This window comes from Bos javanicus, chromosome 5, assembly GCF_032452875.1.
Source record: "Bos javanicus breed banteng chromosome 5, ARS-OSU_banteng_1.0, whole genome shotgun sequence".
NCBI lineage: Eukaryota > Metazoa > Chordata > Mammalia > Artiodactyla > Bovidae > Bos > Bos javanicus.
The window spans coordinates 68,519,722-68,545,409 of record NC_083872.1 but is presented as its reverse complement, the minus strand read 5'-3'; the positions used below and the strand labels follow the sequence as shown (position 1 = coordinate 68,545,409).

Here is a 25,688-nt window from a genome sequence, read left to right as displayed (position 1 = left end):
CCACCAGGGAAGTCCCTCCTTATCTTTCAGTGAGACTTAGAATGCTACAATATCTAAATTCTTGACCATTGCTCATTAAAATTGCATGGTTATATATAAGTGTGTGTGTGTGTCTGAGCATATTGTCTGAGTTCAGGTTGCTATGACAAAATTACCATCCACTGGGTGGCTTAAACCACAAGCGTTTCTCAGTTCTGGAGGCTGACAGTGAGGGGAGGAGAGCCCACCTCGCAATATAGAGAGATCCCTTCTTGCCTTGTCCTGACAAAGAGGAGAGAGAGGACTGTGAACCCATCATGAGGGCTTTACCCTCAAGACTTGATTATCTCCCAAGGCCCTGCCTCCAAATACTGTCATATTGGGTATTAGGGTTTCAGCCAATGAATTGTGAAGAGACACAGTCATGCAGCCCACAGTACATATACTACATTCCTCAGTAGAGGTAGGAATTTCTTATTAAACTTTCCTTTTTTATTCATTATCCTTAATAAAATCCCACAGATCCTTATAGAGAAATTATACTTACAGATAGATCCATAAAAAAAATCACCGTTTTGGCTTGACCATCGAGAGTCAGGTTTGTTTTTGTCTATCTGTGTCCAGGTGAGTCAAAAGTAAACACCTTCAGATTTTAAAGTTTTGTAAATAGGAAAATTTCCCCAAATCCAAGGCCATTCCATAAATCAGTGCCTGAGGAATACTGGCCTAGTAGACTTCAGAAGTCCTTGCCAGCTCTAATGGGCTGTGATTTTTCATATGGAATTCACTCAAGACAGGTGTCTGGATCAGAAAGTGCCTTTCCAACACTATAAATTCATGTTTCTTAGATTGTATAAATCCCTCTTTAACACTCTCATTTTTACTTTCATATATATACGCTTTTAAATTTAAATGCTTTCAAATTCTTCTTTCATATTTTAGGGGAAAATGCAAGACTGAAATGCTTGAAGGAAAGCCAAAATACCAAAATTTGGATAAATTAAGCAAGTAAAAGAAAGAAAAGTGGCAGGGGGGAAACTGTTTTTTCTGTGTGCTTCCCATCTCAAAAATGTAAATTCCGTCTAGGCCAGGGCCTTAACTACCTTGTTTAGAATCAGTTCTTCACACTGGCCTGAAGTCAGTGCTCAATAAGTATTTGTTAAATGAATGTATTTATCAATTCATTTTATCATCAATACATCTGGAGTTGAATTTATCTATACACTATCATTAGAATTCCCTGTGCTTCCCATATATAAAGTCGCTGCTCTCTTAAGGCAGTTTTTTTTTTTTTTTCCTTTTGCTATGGAGGCACAGAGGCAACAATTCAGCCTTTCTGAGGCCTCAACAAGACAGGCAAAGGGAGTCTGTACTTTTAAAGGAAGATGTGTTTGGCCCCTCTGACTTGCCAGGGACTGGCCCTAAGTAAACAGGTGAAGAGCTTGTGCGACCATGCTCTATGGAAGTTTCTAGAATGAGTCTCAAGGGTGGCATGAAGTCTATGGTGGTCAAGATCACAGCCTCCTTTCCAGGTCGCTATTTCTGGGCTGGGTCAGGGTAGCCTTAGGCAAATTCCCCAAATTCTTGGTGCCCTGGTTTCCACATCTATGAATTGACGATAATGACAGCTCCTCCCTGAAGGGTGTTGAGATGATTAAATGAGTTAAAATACATAAAGTACTTTATACATATATATTTATTTATTTGGCTGTGCCAGGTGTTAGATGTGGCATGCGGGATTTTTTTTTTTTTTTCAGTTGCAGCATGTGGGATCTAGTTCCCTGATCAGGGATCAAATCCAGGTCCCCTGCATTGGGAGCAAAGAGTCTTCGCCTCTGGACCACCAGAAAAGATTATATAAAGCACTTTTCAAGCTAGTGTGGACCAAAAAGTGTTGTCTGCCAAACCAGTGAACAATGAATGTTGCCTGCCATCAAGCTAACAGCCACTGCAGCTGCCCCTGCAGTGTGTCCTGAGGGGAATTCAGGGTGGATCAAAACAGGATACTGGCCCTAGATAGCTAAGACGCTCGCAATAAAGAATAATTTGAATGAGCCTAAATTCTTGCATCTTCCCGGACACGCTGCTGCTGTTTAGTCACCAAGTCCTGCCTGACTCTTTCAAGTTCTTGTTCAGTCTTTTAGTTACATCCAAGTCTTTGTGACCCCATGGACGGCCTCATGCCAGGCTTCCCTGTTCCTTCACTATCTCCCAGAGTTTGCTCAAGTTCATGTCCATTGAGTCGGTGATGCTATCTAACCATTATGTTGTATACCTTAGGCTTATACAGTGCTGAATGCATGTCAATTATGTCTCAATAGAACTAGAAGGAAAAATGGGGAACAGAAAGGACAAAGGCACAAACAGCCTGGGATCTTTGTGCCACTGGCGCCTCGATCTCCTAGAACAGTGCCTGGCATGCGGTAAATGCTCAATAAATACGTGTTGATTGAATAGGAAACTGAGGCAAATTAAGCATTACTCCTTCTAGAGGAGAATGATAAGACCCAGAGAGATTGAGCAATTTTCCCAAGCTTCACAGAGCTAGGAAGCCCTGTATCTAGGACCTGAATCCAGCACTTTCCACTATGAGCCGAGTACAGAATAGTAACATGTGTATGGGATTGGGTGAATAGAATGTGATACAATAGCTTTTGGTTTGAGATGAGCCAAAGGGTGGGAGTCTTCACTACTCATCTGCTAGTGTTGATGAGCAGACTATTTTAGTTTAGAATATAAAATGTAGGGGAGCCGAATTCCCCATCCTGAAGTGTGTCTTTTCGGCATAAGCATGGTTATTTTTAAAAAAACACAGCAGACGTGGGAGAGGCTCTGAAAATACAGTAGAAGTTACCCTTCATAAGAGATGTTTCCGTGTATATGGAAATCTGCATTTGTAAGGGTGTCTCCCTGCTGTACCAAGAAGAGGGAGATGGCTCAGTTTCTAGAAACTCTTACTGGTGGATGACAAGGACTTAATCTGTAGCACAACCTCACCCCTGCCCACTGCCCCTTTTCCTGGTGAACCTCCCATCACTAACTCCCTATCCCAAACATCTTATTTTGTCTTTTGCTGAAGATGGTATTTATTTTTTAAAAAACATTTCTGTTTTCTTCATTCAGGCTTCTTTTTTTAAAGATTGACTTTTTTATTTATTTATATTTCTGGCTGTGGTGGGTCTTTGTTGCTGCATGTGGGCTTTCTCTAGCTGTGGGGAGCAGGGACTACTCTCCAGTTGCGGTGCACGGGCTTCTCATTGCGGTGGCTTCTCTTGTTATGGAGCACAGGTGCTCGGGCTTCAGCAGTTGTGGCACACAGGATCAGGAGTGGCTTGAGGGCTCTGGAGTGCAGGCTCAGCAGGGATCAAACCCATGTCCCCTGCATTGGCAACAGATTCTTTACCACTGGACCACCAGGGAAGTTCAGAAGATGGTATTTAAAGTGAGGACTTCCACCTTTTCAGAGAGTAGAACCTAGAAGGGAAGAAGCCCCTTCTCTCCTACCAAATAGGGTCTAGAGCAGATGGCTCATTGCAGGAGGTAGTGGGCAGATCACCCTGGCCTCCAAGCCTGCAGGAATCCTGATGGGCCAAGTCTACACTCCCTGTGGCTCAGTTTGACTAGGTAATAATAACGTAAACAATGCCTCCCATGTGCTTAGGACAAAGCAAAAGACAAGCAAAGGCTTAGAAGGAACCAGAGTTCAAACCCTCTACCCGCCAGCTGTACAGCCTTGAGCAAGCTACTTCTTTTTGACCCTCAGTTTTCTCATCTGCAAAATCGGAATAAATAAAACCCACTTTCTGGGGCTTTTAGAAAGGTCAAATGAGATGATGCCTATGAAAGGAGGAAGAGGGCAGAAAGGGGACTGTTGCCCACCGACCTCTCAAAAGACAGAAAAACCCATAGATAAGCAAAGCTAAGTTCATCGGACTGATTGCAGTTAAGAGAGAATGTCACCATGACATTTGAAGGATGTCTCAGAAGAAGGATGTCTCAGAGAACAGTTAAAGGGTTTAGGGCTGGAGATAGTTGGTTTCAAAGTGTGTCTTGCATAGCTGGGGATTGTTGCAATTTGGGGCATAGACAATGATAAAAATAGCTTTTGATCTGGTATCAGTCAAGGGGTGGGATTCTTCATTACAAAGCTATTAGTCTTGACAAGCAAACTATTTGAGTTGGCTTACATTCTTATATTTGTTAAGACAAAATTCAAGTAGGTAAATTTGAAGGTTAATTGGCTTTATTAGGAAATTTACGAATGGGGCAGCATCCACAGTGCTCTGAGGGGGTTGAACAAACTGGAAGGTTTATGTAGATGAAGGATGGGGCAAGGGAGCTATTAGCAAAAGACACAAAAGGATTATTTTTAGGCCAGGACATCTTTTGTGGCAGAGGGAACTACAAAGGTTTTACATACACATTGCTTCCTCTTCTTCTGGAGGTCAGGACAGGCAGGAATAGATATAGTCCCCTTGAAAATCACCTCATTTGTGCTGACCAGAAATTTTCAGGCTGGTTGATTAAGGTTACATTTCTGGTGAACACTGAAACTACAATTAGGTTAGGTCTTAAATCTAGGTTTGGTATCATGGGCTTTAGCAGAAGTGACACCATTTGGGGTCTATGGCTTTTCTCTTTAATATATTCCAGGAATAAATATTTTTTTCTTTTCCCAGTATTAACACAAGGACAGAGACGTGTGTTCACTCAGTTCTGAGGATGTCATCAAGCATGTCAACAGAATGACCTTATTTAATTCCACAACAGTCCCAGGAGGACTTATCTTAGCCATCCTTCCCTGAGGTCCTTGGAAGTAGATTTTATTCATTGCTACTTGAAAGATGTAGCAATATCAATAACCTCAGATATGCAGATAACACCACCCTTATGGCAGAAAGCAAAGAGGAACTGAAGAGCCTCTTGATGAAAGTGAAAGAGGAGAGTGAAAAAACTGGCTTAAAACTCAACATTCAAAAAACTAAGATCAAGGCATCCAGTCCCATCACTGCATGGCAAATAGATGGGGAAACAATGGAAACACTGACTAGACTTTATTTTCTTTGGCTCCAAAATCACTGCAGATGGTGACTGCAGCCATGAAATTAAAAGACACTTGCTCCTTGGAACAAAAGCTATGACCAACCTAGACAGCATATTAAAAAGCAGAGACATTACTTTGCTGACAAAAGGTTTGTATAGTCAAAGCTATGGTTTTTTCCAGTAGTCATGTATGGATGTGAGAGTTAGACCATAAAGAAGGCTGAGCGCCAAAGAATTGATGCTTTTGAACTGTGGTGTTGGAGAAGGCTCTTGAGAGTTCCTTGGACTGAGAAGAGATCAAACCAGTCAATCCTAATGGAAATCAACCCTGAATATTCATTGGAAGGACTGATACTGAAGCTGAAAATCCAATACTTTGGCCGCCTGATGCAGTGAAAAGACCTCATTAGAAAAGACCCTGATGCTGGTAAGATTGAAGACAGGAGGAGAAGGGGATGACAGAGAATGAGATGGTTGGAGGGCATCACTGACTCGATGGACATGAGTTTGAGCAAGCTCTGGGAGATGGTGAAGGATAGGAAAACCTGGTTTTCTACAGTCCATGGGGTCACAAAGAGTTGACATGACTGAGCAACTGAACAAAACTTGAAAGATGAGGAGACTGAAGTCGGCAGGCATTATTATTCATTCTAGAGGGGAAAAATTGAGACTCAGAGAAGTTAAAGATTTTGCCAGAAGCTCACAGAGCTAGTCAGTAGTGGATTGAGAATGTGAATCTAGCACTTTTTTTAAAAAAAGATTTTTTAATTTGATGTGGACAACTTTTTAAGTCTTTATTGAATTTGTTACAATATTGCCACTGTTTTACATTTTGCTTTTTTTTGGCCCCAAAGCACATCTGATCTGAGCTCCCCAGTTAAGGATTGACCCCTCACCCCCTGAATTGGAAGGTGAAGTCTTAACCACTGGACCACCAGGGAAATTCTGAGCACTTTTGATTGTGAGTTGAATATGAATACATCATAATATTTCCTTAAACCAAATGAGGAAAAGTGGAGCTATCTAAGCAGTACTTGTAATAGCCCAATCCAGAAAAAAGAAATCTGTCAACAACAGAGTGGATAAATGGAATACTCGACAGCAAAGTGGAGTCACACAATGGAATACAAAGAAGAAAATGAAGGGGACGCTGTCACCTGTCCCAACATGGATGCATCTCACAGGCACACGTCAAGGGAAAGAAGTTGGACACGAGAAACTACCTACTGCGTGGTTCAACTCATAGAACGTTTATGAACCCATCTAGAGGAAAGGACCGAAATTCCTTTGGGGATGAGGCAGAGATAAGGGGTAGAGAAGCCTGCGGGGCAGGGCGGGTGTCTGGGAAGGAGGCAAAGCTCTATTTCTTTATCTCTTTACCTGGAGAGTGGTCACACAGCTGTGCTCACCTGTGCTAACTCATTGAGGATCACACTGATGGACTGTGAATTTTCCTATATATTTTTACTTAAAACTTTTCTTTAAAGCAGAGATATTTATACTTTGTTTCAAATGTTAATTTCAGGATTGCTATTCCAGAAGATGTCTGTGATCTTCCAAGTTGAAATTAAATGCGCTAAGGCCCCAAAAGCACTCAACAGAGCATCTGGAATGGAGAGCTACACCATATAAATTCTAGCAAGTGTTATTATTACTCTTATTATGTCTTTGACTTTCCAAACGGCAGTGGAGAACTTTTGAAAAGTACACCACGACTAATTCCCAGCTTGACTGCCAGGAGTTCGCTTAAAGGGGGCCAAGGGGTGGTACCAAGGTATAATCCCCCCGCCATCTAGGACCTTTACGAGCATGGCCACAGGCCATGGAGGGCTGGCAGGGGGCGGTGGGGATCCTGGAGGGCCCAGGCTGTCTGCCAACCTCGAGATCCCCTCCCGGGTCCATATGGTTTTCTTTGCCCTTTTTCCATTACCGGCACAGGACACCTTTTTATAACGTAAGTTTCTGGACTCAGCCTGAGCACAGGCGCATGAACTTGTAGGAAAAGCAAAGCAGATGCTGGACACGGGCGGCCACCAGGGCCAGCTGCTACTGCCACCTAGTTAACTGTGTCCCACCCCAAAGGTCTTCTCTTCTCCAAGGCTACCTACACCTCTTCCCCACCTTGCACCTTGCTCCCGCGGCCGCCCAAGCCTGCACGCTACCCTGGGTCTAGTGCGCCCTGTGCACGCTCATGGGGCTGAGTTGACACACATGTATCACACGTACATTCTCACTCATACAGGCTCGTGTGCTGACAGTCACGTGCTCACACACACTTACACATGCGCATTCATGCCATCTCACATCAAGAACGACTCAGGACAAAGAACGCCGTTTGTCCACTAGGAGAACCCAAACCCTGGGCACAGTTTCTCAAACTATGGTCCCCATAAATCCCTCCACACAATCACCTGCTGTGTAAAAACATGCATCCTGAAGGCAAAACTACAGCATCCTGGCCCAAGGGGGTTGCATTTTAACAAGTCACACAGGTGTGTTTTTTCTTACTGCAAACCTGAGAGCCAGAGATCTTTCTAGAAAGACAGAGGGATGCTTGGGCACAAAGGAAAACACTTCTGAGACAGGCACGCACAGGGCAATGCAAGTCCACACCTCTGACCCCAGACCTGCTGCTCTGGGTCTGGTTGAACTCAGAGGAGGCTGGGACCCACCATGGGACAAGAGGGAGGCAGAGGTTGGGTTTTTGCGCTTTAGCAGTAATGGAAGCATATTCCAAAGGCTGGAAGAGAGCAGATGTCACACTCTACAGCAGGGTTATTTTCTCAACCCTGGAAGCTTTGGATGGGGACTTTTATACTAGGTTGCTTGACTATCAATTGACAGGTAATATACTATCCTAGCTTTTAATGGCTAAAACAACAACCATTTTATTATCTCATAAAAATTCTGTGGGTTGACCAGCTGGTTCATTTTTGTAACCGCAGAACTAACCCCAAACTGGCCCTATCCTGTTTTGAACAAGATACTGAGTTGTTTTCCAGAGACAAAAACAAAACTCCAAGTCAGGCAGCTACCATGCACAGAGGAGATTTTGACCTCAGATCACGTCTGGAACCCAAGAACAGGGGCATAACCAGAAACTGAAGGCTGGAGCCCTTTTAGAAGCACTGGGTCTGTTGTCCAGGAAAACCTGATGCTGAAGCCCCTCTAGCACACCTTACCGTAAAAGGCCAAGCCCCAGGGCCCTCCAGTCAAGCCTGCCCACCAGCACCACCACACCCCAGCCTTCCTCCTCTAACTCATAGAAGTTTGACTGAACCCCAGACTGGGGAGGTAGATTTGAGCCTTGCCTCCTGTCTCCTTGCTGTCCACCTCACAATACACCTCTTTCTTTTCCCTAAAACCAGTACTGTAACGTTGGCTTCCGTGTGTGTTGGGCATTGAGCCCTTTGCACCGTAACAATGTCTGCTGGCCTCCCTTGGGGTCTCTTCTGTGGCTTCAGTAAGATGGCAGCTGGGGCTAGAACTTTCCAAATGGCTTTGCTCACACATCTGGAATCATAGCAGTGGAAGGCTGGACCTCTCTCTCTTTTCTCTCCCATGGTCACATAGCTAGCTTGGGCTTCTTCACACGGCAGCTGGATTGCAAGAGTGAGCATTCTAGGAGAAAAGAAGTCCTTCCTCTCCCCGGTTTTCACACCATCTTGAAACAATCATGAATGAATGTGTCTTTGCTTGTGCTGTGCGTGTTATGTTAAGTCACTTCAGTCGTAACTTAACTTTAGGGCTAACACTTTGTGACCCTATGAACTGTAGCCCAGCAGGCTTCTCTGTGCATGGGGATTCCCCAGGCAAGAATACTGGAGTGGGTTGCCGTGCCCTTCTTCAGAGGATCTTCCCATTTCAGGGATCAAACCTGTGTCTCTTAATTCGCCTGTATTGGCATGCAGGTTTCTTTACCACTAGTGCCACCTGGGAAGCCCTGTCTTCACTTAATAAAGTTAACCATTATAGCATCAACTAGTTTTCAATTAATCTACACTAGTTTTTCATACCATTAGGTGTCAAGGAAGAAAGCAGAATGTTTTGACAACATCCAGATTTTCTGTTTTATAAGAGAAAAAAACCTTTCCTAGAGTCAACCATGAATGGAGTACCATCCTCACAGAGGCCAAATAATTCCTTCAAGACAGACTATTTGTTTTCAGACGTGAAAAAATGTTAAATATATTACATTTCTAAACAAAAGCATTAGAAAAAATCCTAATGACCTTGGGTTTAGCAGTGATTTCTTAAATAGAACATAAAAAATCATGAACTGTGAAAGAAAAAAAAATCAATGAATTGGACTTCATCCAACTTAAAACTTTTGTTCTTCAGAAGACAGCTTTGAAAATTAAAATGCAAACCCAGCTGGAAGGAAAATATTTGCAAAACATAGAGTTGACAAAGGACATATATCCTTTTAATATAAATAGTACTAACAATTCAATAAGAAGATAAACAACCTAATAAAAAAAATAGACAAAACATTTGAACAAACACTTCACCAAAGAAGTGATACAGGTGGCAGATAGACACATGAAAAAATGCTCAACATATTGCTAATTAAAGAACTAAAAATTAAAACCACAATGAGATAATTATATCTCCTACCAGAGTGGCTAAAATTAAAAAGACTGGCCATATCACAGCAATAGAGAAATGAATTATGGACATGGGGAGAGGGGAGAAAAGGGTGAGATGTATGGAAAGAGTAACATGGAAATTTACATTACCATATGTAAAATAGATAGCCAATGGGAATTTGGGAATTTGCTGTATAGCTCAGGAAACTCAAACAGGGGCTCTGTATTAACCTAGAGGGGTAGGATGGGGAGGGAGATGGGAGAGAGGTTCAAAAGGGAGGGGATATATGTATACCTATGGCTGATTCATGCTGACATTTGACAGAAAACAATAAAATTCTATAAAGCAATTATCCTTCAATTTTAAAAATTAATTAATTTTTTAAAATGCCAGAGTCACGAAAGAGTGAAAAAATTAAGAGTGATTAAAAGACAGAGAAGACAGAAAGAAGATGCAACACATGTGTACTTAAAATTCAGGAAGAGAGGAAAGAATGAATGAGGCAAAAGCAATATCTGAAGAAATAATGGTTGACAATTTTCTGAAACTTTCCAAAATGTCAAGCTACAGATTCAAGAAGCCATTCAAATCTCAAGCAGGATAAAATTTAGGATTAGCAGATGTCTACATTATGCTTTCATATATACTTATTTTGTATATTTCTACTGAATTCTTTTATAGTTCTTATAGTTTTATATCTTTTTGGTAACTAATTATGTAATACACAATATGTGGCGTAAATGCTGCAACTCCTTTCTCCAGGGTCAGTGTCAGAAATCATTAATTGGTCATCTGATTGAGGCTAGTGCAATAAATCGTTCTCAAGGGGCACTCTGCTGGGAAGTAATCCTCTATGGCTTCATCATGTGCCTGCACAAATTCTGAGCAAAGCATTTACTGTCCATTGTTCTGAACTGTCTTTTCAAGGTTGTACAGCAAACACGGTTGGAAGATACAGTATCTCCCTCATGAGCAAAGGGAAGATTTGCTAGTAAAGATAAAAGACTCATCGGATTCATGTCAGTGTATGGCAAAACCAATACAATATTGTAAACTAATCAGCCTCCAATTAAAATAAATAAATTTATATATATATAAAAGGATACAAGACTCAGATCTTTAAGCCCCGAGTCCTTTTGTAACACATTGCTGCATGTGCCAGGGTCATCTGGTTCTCTTCATATCGCCTGCTGGGAATTGGGATCCAGGAATTGATGTAAAAATGATGTAAAAATGGGGTTCAGGATGGGGGGACACATGTGCACCCATGGCTGATTCATGTCAATGTATGGCAAAAAACCATCACAATATTGTAAAGTAATTATCTTTTAATTAAAATTAATTAAGTAACAACAGCAACAAAAAAAGAATGGCCATATCAAATATTGATGAAGACACAGAGCAACTGGAACTCCTACAGTCTAAAGGTGATACATATACTATGGTACAACCACTTCATAAAATGGTTTGGTAGTTTCTTATAAAATTAGACATATACCAATCATACGACCCAGTCACTCCACTCCTAAGTGTTTGCTCAGGAGAAATGCAAGTCTATGTTCACATAAACAATTACATGAATGTTAGCAGCTTGTCAAAAGAAACAAAATCAAATGTCTATCAACAGGTGAATGGATAAACTATGGCATATCCACACCATGAAACACAACTCAACAATAAAAAGAAACAAATTACAGATACACACAACAGGACGATTCTGTGGTATCTTAAAATAATTCTGTCAAGTGAAAGAAGCCAGACACCGAAAATACATACTGCATTGATCGCATTATATTAAATTCTGAAAATACAAACTACAGTAGCGGTAAGACCAATATTTTTACCTGGACACAGGAGTAGAGAGAAATGGATTACACAGAGGCATGAGGAAACTTTGGGGTTGATGAGTATATTCATTATCTTGATTGTGGTAATGGTTTCACAGATGAACAAATATGTCAAAACTCATCAAATTATGCAATTTAGTGTATGACAATTGCACAATAATAATGAAACAGTAAAGTAATGAAAAAAAAAAAAACCTTAATAAAAAAGTACATATTGGCCTTTACTTATTGGGAGCAACTCCTTCCACCATACGGAGAAGGCAATGGCACCCCACTCCAGTATTCTTGCCTGGAAAATCCCACGGACGGAGGAGCCTGGTAGGCTGCAGTCCATGGGGTCACTAAGAGTCGGACACAACTGAGTGACTTCACTTTCACTTTTCACTTTCATGCATTGGAGAAGGAAATGGCAACCCACTCCAGTGTTCTTGCCTGGAGAATCCCAGGGACGGCGGAGCCTGGTGGGCTGCCGTCTATGGGGTCGCACAGAGTCGGACACGACTGAAGCAACTTAGCAGTAGCAGCTTCCACCATAAAAAGTATTCTTACATGTCCTCATTTATAAATTTTACCAATGCTACACCATGACATGTATTGGTGAAATCTATTGTCATTTTCTCTGGATAGAGAAGCTATTATTTTTCAGCTTATTACATAAACTTCTTCAGCATCCTGTGACATGACATCAGTGTGTTGATTTATCATGCTCTTTGAGATAAGAACCATTCTAATTCCTCATCCTGGGTCTCGTCCTGGCATTTTACTCACTAAAACTTTACTGTTATTATTAGGTTTTCACCAACTGTGTGGCCTTTCCTTTTCTGGGCACTAAGTTTTGCTACTAGATAATTTGCTTTCTGTGCCTGAATGTGACTCCTTCTCCAAAACTTTACACTGTTTGAGATTCCAATTGCCATTAAAAATGACCAGTTCTTTCCTTATCCAACGGCGTGGCCTGTAGTTCAGCGTCTTTTCAGTGGGCCAGGCCATTCCTGCTCTTGCGAGTTGTCTATCACATTGACATGGTGGAACATGACCTCGGGAGTCACCAGCTTGTGGAAACCAATTCATGACTGATTTTCATTGTGAAGAATAGCATCACTTGTGTCCCTTAATTGAACAGCACTGCGCGATGTCTCAGAAGATTGTAATTTCTCATCACTGACTTCCGGTGTCAGGGCCCACCTGTCATCCCCTATCATTCACTGCATCAGGACTGCCCATCAACCTGGCCCTAGCACTCTCCTCTTCTGCTTCATACCTTACCTTTTGAAACTCACCATATAACCGTCAGAAGAGTTTGCAAAACACAAACAAAAAAAAAAACAGAAGGGCAGAGGTCCCCTGGTGGCTCAGCGGTACAGAATACGCCTGCCGATGCGGGAAACACAGCTTTGACCCCTGATTCGGGAAGATCCCAGATGCCATGGAGCAACTAAGCCTGTGCCACAGCTACTGAGCCTGTGCTCTAGAGTCCGGGAGCCACAACTACTCAGCCTGAGGGCCGCATCTACTCAGCCTGAGCGCCGCAACTTACTCAGCCTGAGCGCCGCATCTACTCAGCCTGAGCGCCGCAACTAACTCAGCCCGAGCGCCGCATCTACCCAGCCCGAGCACCGCGGCTACTCAGCCCGAGCGCCGCATTTACTCAGCCCAAGCACCACGGCTACTCAGCCCGAGCGCCGCATCTACTCAGCCCGAGCGCCGCATCTACTCAGCCCGAGCGCCGCAACTACTGAAGCCCACATGCCCTGGAGCTTGTGCTCCACAACAAACGAAGTCACCGCAATGAGAAGCCTGTGCATTGCAGCTAGAGAGTAGCCTCTGCTCAGCACAACTAGAGAAAAGTGCAACGAAGACCCAGCACAGCCAGAAGTAAATGATACATTTTTTTAAAAAAGAAAATACAAGGGCATCATAAATACCTAAGCAAGAAGAGTGAACAAGTGCAAGAACTTCACAATACACTTCTCTTCTGATTTACACAATCTGTTTTCCAGGGTTGACAAGGACACCAAAGAGACAGAGTGGGGAGCTGAGGCCAGGGGGTGGACACTCCTTTATTTTTAAGCAAATATATTTTTTCTTTTGTTGTTGGTGGCGGTGATCTATTTTGTTATCATTTGAAATTTTTTATTTATTTCTTATTGGCATATAGTTGCTTCACAATGTTGTGTTAGTTTCTGGAACACAGCCAAATGAATCAGATACTCTTTTTAGTTTTAATATTTCTCTCAGATTACTCTTCTGCCTGCACAGCTTGTTTGCTCCTGTCAGCTAGTCAGCAGCATGTAAGGAAAATTGGGAGAGGTCGTTTGGGAGGAAGAAACTGATGCCATCAAGCCGCTACTACCTCCCTTTCATGCAAGGCAGAACTCTTTAGCTTTCTATAACCTTCCCTATCTGGAACCAATGGATTCCAGTGAGAATGGACTCAGTGGATGAACATGGCTCTGTTGTGTATTTCCATAGGGGCTCGGGTGGTGAGCTTCACGGGCCGACTTGGTTAGGTTCCTGTTTCCAGTTACTCAATCCTACACTCATCTTGGTGTTGCTGTGAAAGTATTTTATAAATGTGATTAAAGTCTATAATCTGTTTACTTTAAGAGAGGAAGATTATCCTAGATAAGCTGAATGAGCCAGATTCAATCAGTTGAAAAGCTTTCAGAGCAGAACTGAGGCTTTTCTGAGCCTCAGAATTTTGCCTGTGAACAGCAGCTTCAGCTCATGGCCAAGAATTCTGCCTGCCCTTCATTGTGGCCTTCCACATGGATTTCAGACTCACCTAGACAGTTCCCACAATTGCCTAGACCAATTACTTGCAATCAATCTCTCCATTTATTTATAATCAGTAGGAAAGATTTTAGACATATACAAAGATATGTCATATGTAATTAACATATAATATGTATTACATAGTATAATGTTAATATATCATCTAGAATATATATGTGTGTATTTATATATATATATATATATATATAAATGAATTTTACTGATTCAGCTTCTCTGGTGGTGACAGAAGGGCTGAAACACCTTTAAAATTTTTCAAATACGGTTACCCCCTCCAACTCCTTTATTGCAAATGCTAGCACAATGCAGACACAAAATTTTAAATATGATGTGGGCTTTTTTCCAGTCATGGTCTCTCACCAACCTGGGTTCAAAGTCTTAGTTCTGAATGACCACACTAGACTGCCTTTTCCATTCACATCAATACTCTTTCTGACACTGAATTTTCTTCTAGTTCTTTACCTGAGCCATGCTTTGCAGGCTGTCTTAGATAAGCAGCTCCAGCACCCCAGCTCTACTTGATCCAGGGACCCTTCTACCTCATTGCCCTCCACTTCCCACTCCCCCACTTCTTGTAAGCCAGTTCCCAAGAAGCTACCCAGGGACCCAAGCAGAAAATAAAAATCTGCCTTCCAATGTAGAGGACATGGGTTCGATCCCTAGTAGGGGAATTAAGATCCCATATGTCGCAGGGCAACTAAGCCGGCACACCACACCAGCTGCTGTGTGCTGCAACAAAGACCCAACGCAGCCAAAAAAAGACAGAAAAGAAAGCTCTCCTTTCTTCATGGAAAATAAAGATAATGATACTTTTCCTACCCAACTTCATAGGACTATTATGAGCATCAAATATGATAAAGGATTACTTTGAAAACTGAAAGTCATCTTTGTAATTATCCTAATTATTATTATCACTCTACTAAGCCCACCAATTATTCTCTTCCTGCCCACATCCCTTTCTAAGAGAAGTTGCCTTTATCCACAAACCAAGGTGGGATTAAGCCACTACATTTCTCCCAGGTGCAGTAGAGAAGATAGATGACTAAAAACTGTGGATTCCTTGAAGAACTGGCTATAGCGTGGCTATAGTTCCACACTCGATATCCTTGAAGAAGTTAGTTCATATTAGTTAGGATTACTGGATTGTAAATTTCAGAAAACCCAGGTGTACTGACTTAAGAAAAATAACTGACCAGCCCATAAACTGAAAATTCTCAGTTGACTATTGCCCCTAATGATTACACAGTACTACAGGTCACAGCCAAGTCAATAAAGAAAGAAGGAAATGGTGTAGAAATTGGAAGGTAAGAGCTAAAAGTGTCATCATTTACCGAGAAACACCAACAGGATCAACAGACAAAATATTAGAATTTATAAGCAGTACTGCCAGGTACAAGATTAGCTCATAAAAATCAATAGCAGTTCTCTACACCAGCAATACATCAGTAGGAGAAAGTAAGTTTAAGACATATTTTTTCCACATTTTAATGCATTTGAAATTGGAATGCATCTTACACTTATGGCATTTTATATTTGAATAAATACAGAAGTGAAAATATAACACTATTCATAATAGTCACAGATATTTTAAAGTGTCTTCAGAACAATTTACCAAGGAATACACAAGGCCTCTCTGGAGAAAACTTTCAAACTCTGGTAAAGAATACAGAAGATGATCTAAATAAGTGAAGTGACTTTGTATTTAATATGTTCTTGGTGAGATGATTTAATAGTATAAAATTGTCAATTCTGCCCAAATTAACCTATCAATTCAATGCAATCCCAATAAAAATCCCATATGGATTTTTCGTAGAGGAACTCGGGAAGATTTTACATAAAGACTTCGATATATAAGATAGAACTGCAAAGTTAATGTTTTGAACTATAGAATATCATTGTGACATGGGTCAATGTTTTTCAACCTTTTTCTACTTTCACCTCTCAAGGAGTCTTTTTAGACAATCCTGCCCCTAAATGGAACCCCACACCCTCACCCCAGGGAAATTTTAATACCAAAATTATACTGATTTTCTGTTTATATATTGTACGTATCTCTGTGCTATATATATATGGTGGTGGTAGTTTAGTCACCTTATATATAAAAGGAGTTTAAATTCCTTTCATCCTTCCCCACCCCGAAAACTAGCTTTCACCCTTTTGGAGGTGATCAACCTGCACTTCACCCCACCCACTGGAAATGCTGTACACATATAGTTTAGAATAAACTTTTTTTTAATTAATTTATTTATTTTCATTGTAGGCTAATTATTTTACAATATTGTGGTATTTTTTGCCATACATTGACATGAATCAGCCACAGGTGTACATGTGTCCCCCATCCCGAATCCCCTTCCCATCTCCCTCCTCATCCCATCCCTCTGGGTTGTCCCAATACCCCAGCTTTGAGTGCCCTGTTTCATGCATTGAAAAACAGGCACAGGAGACGTCCATGGCGGTCCAGTGGCTAAGACCCTACACGCTCAATGCAGGGGGCCCAGATTCTATCTCTAGTCGGGGAAATAGATCCCACATGCGGTAACCAAGAGTTCACATGCCGAAACTAAGACCTGGCAGAGCCAAATACATAAGTAAAAATAAATTGACATTTAAAAAAAAATAAAAGCAGGCACATATCTTAAAGCAGAAGACATATATATGACTACTATGCAGTGCTGGGTTAGTCGTTCAGTTATGTCGGACGCTTTGCGATCCCGTGGACTGTAGCCCGCCAGGCTCCTCTGTCCATGGGAATTCTCCAGGTAAGACTACTGTACTGGGTTGCCATGCCCTCCCAGGGGATCTTCCCGACTCAGAAATCGAACCGGGGTCTCCTGCATTGATGGTGGATTCTTTACCAACTGATCATAGGGGAAGCCCTAAGATTACTATACTAGTTTTCTATTGCCACCATAATGAATTACTACAATCTTTTTTTTACTTCAAACAACATTCACTTATTATCTCACGGTTCTCTAGGTCCCTGGTGCAGTGGGCTCAGCTGGGAACTTGGCCCACAGGCCGGCCTGGACTCTTTCCCAGAAGCTCTGGAAGAGAAGCCACGTGTTGGCTCATTCAGGATGTGGGCAGAGCTGAGTCCCATGCAACTATGGGTCTGAGCTCCCCCCTACCTCAACCCCGTTTGCCTGCTAGCCATCAGCCCAGGGGGCCTGCTCAGCTTCCTGAGGCCACACCCATTCCTGGGTTCCTGGCTTCCTTCTGTTTCTCAAGCCAGTAGGATGCAATCAAGGTCTTCTCCAATTCCAATCTTTCTGACTTCCTTTTTCCTTGATTTCTCCACCTGCATCTCACTGATGTCAGCCAGAGAATTGTCTGCTTTTAAGGACTCAGGTATTTAGCTTGAGCACATCCATATAATCTAGGATAATCTCCCTATTTTGAGTTCTGAATGTTTGTGTCCTTTAAAATTCATATGCGGAAACCTAAGCCCCAAGGTGAAGGTGTTAGGAGGCAGGGCTATCACAGGATGACTCGGCCATGAGGTCAGAGCCTCCTGGATGGGATGAGTGTCCTTAAGGAAGAGGCCCCACAGAGCTCCCTTGCTTCTTCTTCCACGTGAGGTTACAGCTAGAAGGTGCCATCTGTGAATCATACACTGAATCTGCCCACACCTTGATCTTCAGAACTGTGAGAAATACATTTTTGTTTAAAACAAAGCAGAACTTTATAAGCCATCCAGTCTCTGGTTTTTGTTGGAGCAGCCAGAATGGACTATGGCAGCCCAAAACCTTAATTACATCTGCAAATTCCCTGCACTGCAGTATCTCAGTTAGTGTTTGATTGGATAATCAGGGATTGGACATCTTCCGGGGACATCTTTACATGTCTGCCTACCACAATGACCTTCAAATGAAGGATTTCTGGTCCACGAAGGACACTATGGGCGAAATTCATGGACAGATGAAAGGCAGAGGGAAATATTCCAATTTCTAAAATCACCAAGTGTTGCTCATTATAAGATAGAAGAAATCCTTGCAAATCAACAAGAGGAACTGAGCAAGAACACGAACAGGCAGTTGAACGAGTTTATGGAAGGTAGTTTGTAGAAGGGATGACTCAAAATACTTACAGCTATATGAAGAGATGTTCAAAATCACTACTAATCAGAGAAATGCTGATTTTAATAACATTTACCATTATCTTATAATTACTGGACTGGCAGAAACTAGAACGCTGGAAAATGCCAAGTGCTGGCAGAACTCAGTGGTAAAGAACACGCCTGCCAGTGTAGGAGACTCAGATTCAATCCCTGGGTCAGGAAGATCCCCTGGAGAAGAAAATGGCAACACTCCAGTATTCTTGCCTGGGAAATCCCATGGACAGAGGAGCCTGGTGGGCTACAGTCCAGGTGTCACAAAGAGTCAAACATCTGGAGGAACCCTTAGGCATTGTTGCTGGGAGTATAGACTGGGATATTACCCAGAGAAACCAGCAATTTAGTCATGTGAAGTGCTCCCACAACCAGCAATCCCAATGCAAATGTTACGACCCATGGAAATCCTTATTTGGCTCTATCAAGGGAAACATACTGCATGTTCATGCAATGTATTGTGGCAGGGGAATGGGTATATGAAATATAGTAATATGCCCTGGTGGCTCAGTGGTAGACAATCTGCCTGCCAGGGGAGGAGACCCAAGTTTGATCCCTGATCCAGGAAAATTCCACATTGCCAAGGAGCAATTAAGTTTGTGCACCACAACTACGGGGCCTGTACTCTAGAGCCTGGGAGCCGTAAGTACTGAAGCCCCTAGAGCCTGTGCTCTACAAGGAGAGCAGCCACCACAGTGAGAAGCCCAGGAACCACAACTGGAGAGTAGTCCCCACTTGCCACAACTGGAGAAAAGCCTTTGCAGCAACAAAGACCCACAACAGCCGAAACAAATATTTTTTTAAATACATGCAATAAAGCATACAAATACAAAGTTACATGTTAGATACATCATAATGGTTGCCCATGGGAAGGGATGGGGAAAAGGAATACACAGTAAGTTACTGGAAATAAAGAAATATTAGGAGATTTTGCATCAAGTGCCATGATCAGAGGATTGTGATTAACTCAGTCTTCTTTACTGCTGTCCAATTTTTTTTTTTTTTTTAAGGCATTAGGTAGTGACAGATTCAGGCATAGCTTGATCCAGGCCTCAGGCAATGTTACCAGGATCCTCCTCTCTGCTTTGTGTCATCTGGGCTGGGTTCCATCCCCAGACTGGCTTGGTCAGAAGTGAAATTTGATTAACTACAATTTTCAAGGCAAATGTATATATGTTCTGCTTGATTGCATGTTCTTATTTGCAAAGTCATACCCAGACCAGAAGTTGAAAATACAGCATTTATTAGTGGTTTTTCCTGCCCGAGTAATTTGAGCCCCTGGAACCCATGCCATTTTGAACAGCTGTGGTCACTGTTCTTGAGACCAGCAGTGTACATGTGAATCTGTGAATAAAAACATCCGTGTGTGGTTATGATCACCACCCCGCCCCCAGGCCATGGTTATGTTTTGATTAAGTACTTGAGATAAGCTTGCTTATTTTTCTGAGGAGTAAAGAGAGCAAACAATGAGAGTTCACTAGGTAAGGACTCTAGTTGAGTCAGAGCGAAAGACTGCATTAAGGCTGCGCTCTACTGGGGTGATGGCTATTGGTGGTAGTGTTGGGGGGACTTGTCTCATCTTGCTTCTTATCGCTGAGTAAATGAGCTCCACTGGGGTCGTGTTCCTGGCTCCTCCTCCAATCCCAAAAGTGACTCGTTTTTCTGGCGAGTAGGGAAAGGACCAAGGCATTCCTGGCTCTGTCTCTCACACATCTCTTGCCCTGGATCCTGCCAAGTACATTACTGTCCTTGACTGTTGTGTTAATTTGCTAGGGCTGCTGCAGTAAAGTGCCACAAATTGGGTGGCTTAAAAGAACAGAAGTTCATTCTCTCACAGTTCACGAGGCTGGAAGTCTGAAATCCAGGTGTGGTCAGGGCTGGTCCCTTCCGGAGGTTCCAGGGGGGAGGCTGTTCCCAGCCTCTCTCTTAACTTCAGGTGGCTGCCAGCAGTCCTGAGTGTCCTTGACTTGCAGCTGCACCCCTCTAATCGCAGCCTCTGTCTTCACAGGGTCTTCTCTCTGTATCCTCTCCTCTTATTAGGATGCCAGTCATTGGATTTGGAGCCCACCCTGATCCAGTAAGATCTCATCTTCTCCAGTTATATCTGCAAAAATCCTATGTCTAAGAAGAACACAATTTGAGGTCCCGGGTGAACTTGAATTTTGGGGGACACTATTCAACCTACTACAGTGATCAAACCCTGCATTTGGCAGGTGTGAGCAGTTGAGTCAGCCACACGACTGAACGACTTCAATGCAGACTGAGGGTGGGCATGTATGGATCAGTAAGCTATTGCATTGGACCTAGGACATGCAATCAGTAAGTAAGACAGAGAAAGAAAAATGTCATATGACCTCCCTTATATGTGGAATCTAAAAAGAAATGATACCAATGAACTTACAAAACAGAAAGAGACTCACAAACTTAGAGAACGAACTTATGGTTGCCGAGGGGAAGGATGAGTGGGAAGGATATTAATAGTTAGGGAGTCTGGGATGGGCATGTACACACTACTGTATTTAAAATGGATAACCAACAAGGACGGGCTTCTCTGGTGGCTCGGTAATAAAGAATCTGCCTGCTAGACAGGAGACACAGGAGACGTGGGTTCAGTCCCTGGGTTGGAAAGAGTCCCTGGAGGAGGGCACAGCAACCCACTCCAGCATTCTTGCCTGGAGAATCCCATGGACAGAAGGAGCCTGGCAGGCTACAGTCCATAGGGTCACAAAGAGTTGGACACAACTAAAGTGACTGGGCACACACATAATCAACAAGGACCTACTGTGTAGCACAGGGAACTCTGCTCAATGTTATGAGGCAGCCTGGATGGGAGGGGAGTTTGGGGGAGAACGGATACATGCATGTGTATGACTGAGTCCCTTCGCTGTTCACCTGAAACTATCACAGTATTGTTTATTAATCGGCTATACCCCAACACAAATGAAAAAGTTTAAAATAAATAAAGGTCAGAGGAAGCTCTGATAACCCCTGCCTTCTGCAGGCAGCAAAACAGCTTCCACTCTGGTGGAATGAAGTGGCAAAGAGCCGCAGTGTGCTTGGAGGTCCTAGGCTTCCTCCCTGGCCATCCATCTGAAGGCAATCATCTTTCTCCAGCTTCCTCGGGTGGCTGTTTCTCGTTTAATTATGCAGCCATACCAACCCCAGTATGTGAGCAGAATTCCTAACTGAAACCGTACCCAGTAATTGAGAGGCGTATCCAAGGAGACTGACAGGTAGCTGCGAATGTTATAAATCAAGATCTTGATGTTGCATTCTTAATGCCTTTTTCCTCTGAAAGCGCTTCTGTGCTCTCCCCTTAGTCGAGTTGTCAGGGATGTAATCGAACCTTGGCTTGCACCTGAATGAGAATGTCACCCTGTGTGATGCCCCAACTGGGTGGGAAATGATCCTCCCATCCTGGGAACCCAATTCCAGGTCCCAGTTCAAGATTTGGCCTCGGGGTGGAGGCGGGGGTGGGGATAGATACTATAGCAGAGCGAACTCAGAGATATTCCTTTTTGAATAGCTTCATCTCACAAAGTCTGTATCAATACCTCCATCTGGTTCAACCATTCAGAATGAAGTGGCCTTTCTTGAATGTTTTTACTTTTCGATTGATTGTTACAAGGTACAAATGCAGCCAGGGCGTTAGTCATTTGTCAAGACGTCATCCCTCACCCCTTTGTGAAGATGCTTCGTAAGCTTTAAAGTGATCTGTGGGTGAAACGTGTAAGAATTCTAAAGAGAGCAGATTTCTTCTTCTCCTTGAATCCTGATGGCTTATTTACTGAGTTATTCCCTGAATCATTTTTGAGCCTTATATTTTTATCTGCTGCTACATAACCAATCACCTCCAACTTAGTGGCTTAAACAGCAATGATCCTTTCATTTGTTCACAAAGATGCAATCTGAGCAGGACTCTGCTGGGCAGCACATCACAGCATCCACTCAGGGTCACCGGGGTGGCTCCACTAGGGCTGGACTGTCCACTTCTAAGCCGGCTGCCTCCCATGGTTGTTGGCTTGGTGCTGGCTGTCAGGTCCTCTCCCTGTGCGTCCTCACGGACCGGTGGCTGGGGTTTGAGAACCGGTGTCCCGAGAGATAGGCTTCCCTGGTGGCTCAGACAGTAAAGTCTCCGCCTGCAATGCAGGAGACCTGGGTTCGATCCCAGGCACGGAAGATCCCCTAGAGGAGGGCATGGCAACCCACTCCAGTATTCTTGCCTGCAGAATCCCACAGACAGAGGAACCTGGCAGGCTACAATCCATGGGGTCGCAAAGAGTCAGACATGACTGAGCGACTAAGCACAGCACAGCCCCGAGAGACAAGAAGCAGAAGCTGCTAGTTTCTAAAGACCTAGGCCTCCAAACTGGCACAGGGTTGCTTCCACCATATTCTACTGGTTGAACAATCTTGCAGCCCAGATTCCAGAGAGGGGACATAGATCCCATGTCTCAGTAAGAGGAGTTCAGGCTCTGACAAGAACCCGCCATGACTCAGTGCTCTGTGACAACCTAGTGGGGTGGGATTAGGTGGGGGGTGGGAGGGAGGTTCAAGAGCGAGGGGACATATGTCTGTGTATGGCTGATTCACACTGTTGTGTGGCAGAAACCAACACAACATTGTAAAGCAATTAAAATTTTTAAAAAATCTGCTATGTGCTAGGCACTGGAGAAACAGAAATGATAACCAACATTTATTGAGCACTTACAGGATACCATATACATGTACTATCTCATTTAGACATTAAAACAAAAAAAGCCTTGATGACATGGCATGGAATAATAGATTCCCAAAGGTGCCCAGAACCTGTGCATATGTTCCATCACTTGTGACTACGTTATGTTACATGACAAGGGGCATTAAAGTTGAAGTTGCTGATGAAATTAAGGTTAATTGGCTGAGCTTGAAATAGGAGGATTATTCAGAGAGGCTGAATGGAACCCTTTACATTGGGAGGAGGAAGGCCAAAGAGTTGGTGTCAGAGAAGGAGACTGACGATGGAATCAAGATCAGAGAGATGAGACATGAGAAGAGCTTGACCCACCATTGCTCCCTTGGAAGAAGGAAATCACAAACCGAGGAATGTGGCCTGCCTCTAGCAGCTGGAAAAGGCAAGGGAACTGACTCTTCTTTAGAGGTTCCAGAAGGAACACAGCCCTGCCCACATCTTGATTCTGCTCAGTGGGAGGCGGGTCTCACGTCCGACTTCTAACCTACAGAAGTGTAGGGTTTATAGGATCTTTTGTTCCCAGACCAGAGACTGAACCCAGGCCAGGGCAGGGAAAGCACAGAATTCTAAGCACTGGACCACCTGGGAATGCCCATGCTGTCTTATGAACATAATAATGCCACTGGTAGCACCATGGATGCAACTACAGACGATCACACTGAATGAAGTAAGTCAGAAGGAGAAAGACAAGTACCACATGGTATCACTTTCATGTGGATTCTAAAATATGACACAGATGAACCTATATATGAAACAGGAACAGGATCAGGGACATAGACAGCAGACTGCTGATTGCCAAGGGGGCGGGGAGTGGGGGGAGGGTGGGGTGGAGTGGGGGTAACAGATATAAGCTTTCATACGTACAGAATGGATAAACAACAAAGCCCTACTGTAGCACAGAGATCTATATTCAATGTGTGTGTGTGCTAAATCACTTCAGTTGTGTCTGACTCTTTGTGACCCCATGGACTGTAGCCAGAAAGGCTCCTCTGCTCATAGGATTCTCCAGGCAAGAATACTGGAGTGGGTTGCCATGCCCTCCACCAGGGGATCTTCCCAACCCAGGGACTGAACGCACGTCTCTTACGTTTCCTGCATCGGCAGGCAGGTTCTTTATTACTAGTGCCACCTGGGAAGCCCCTATATTCAATATCCAATGGTAAACCATAATAGAAAAGAATGTCTTAAAAAAGAATGTGTGTATATATATATAACTAAATCACTTTGCTGCACAGCAGAAATTAACACAATATTGTACATCAACTTTAATTAGAAAAAAATATTCCAGGAGCTGGAAAGAGGCAGTTCACCAAAGGCAAATCAAGGCTTGGTCATCAGAAGAAAGAGGAAGCAACATCAGGCAGACAGAATCAGGTGACCACTGCTCAACCTCAACTTCCTCACAGTCACATGTAACATATGAGGGTCACACAGGTGACATTTATTTATTATGGGTGGCATATACTGCTCTACTCCCTCACCACCCCCATCTCTTGCTAACAGAACCTGGAACTTAAATTTTGCTCTGGTAGATGGTAAAGAGCTGTTGAATTCAGGGACTGAGGACTCCTCCCCAAGCCCCAAGCAATTAACCACGATTGGGCTAAACCAATACGGTGACCCATTGCACTTTGCCAGATATTGCCTTTCCATTCTTCTGTACTGTTAGGCATGGCCACATACCTGAGTTCTGGCCAATGAGCTTCAAGGAGAAGTCAGCTTGGGGGCTTCTGAGAAAAGCTGAGAGGAAAGTTCTTTAACACCAGCCACTCCCCTCTTCTTGCCTTGAACATGCTGGTGTTAAGGACAAGATGCTTGGAGCTGCAGCAGCCATCTTGCAACCATGAGGCACCAAGCCTAAGAACAAAGACAGCATACTGAGGGTGACAGAGGGGAGTGAGGAAGTCATCCAGAGCTATTGCACAAACCTGGAACTGCCTATTGCTAGACATCTTGTTATGAGATAATTAAATGTCTTTATTGCTACAGCCATCGTTAGGTATTCTGTAATGTGTAGCCAGACACATCCTGACACTTTATTATAAAATGAAAGATTATTACACCCTCTAGTCTGTTTTTCTTTAAGGATCACAAAAGCCTTTCCAGAAGCTCTCACCAAAACCATTATCTCAGATGCTCCTTCTGCCAGATTTTCTGCAGCTGCCCATTAATATAACTTCTGGAAGTCGGCAGGGCATTCGCAGGTAGTGTTGCTAATCTATAAAGCTGTTTTGACAGTGCTGTGTACTATATTATTAGTGGCACAAAGCAGGCAAGTTAATTTCCGTTCCCTCTGAAATACACGAAGGAATAGGGTATAATTCAGTCCTTTGTGGGTATTAAAGAGAAAATCATAAAGGACATTTTTTTGAATCATGAAGAGCCAAAAGCTTTGTTTTTTAAGAGACAGAGTCATGAAAGTCCAACAATACACTAGCAAGACATTGTTGAAGCAATTGCAGAACTATATTTTGCTAAACAGAAGTGAATAAAACTTGACCTATTAACAAAAGACTCACATGCAGCAAAACAGCAATACATGACCCACCTCTCTGGCAATCTGTAGAAATCCTCAACTTAAGAGAAACTCTGGAGA

The 25,688-nt window shown here is 43.1% G+C and overlaps 1 protein-coding gene across 1 annotated transcript in view; it reads right to left on the bottom strand.

Moving 5' to 3' along the window:
* CHST11 (carbohydrate sulfotransferase 11) overlaps positions 1 to 24,949 on the bottom strand; it is a 309,031-nt gene extending 284,082 nt beyond the window's left edge. The window contains exon 1 of the mRNA XM_061417148.1: positions 24,776 to 24,949. The gene's annotated coding sequence lies outside the window, so the exon portion shown is untranslated. The remainder of the gene's footprint in view (positions 1 to 24,775) is intronic.
* Positions 24,950 to 25,688: the final 739 nt, after the last annotated feature.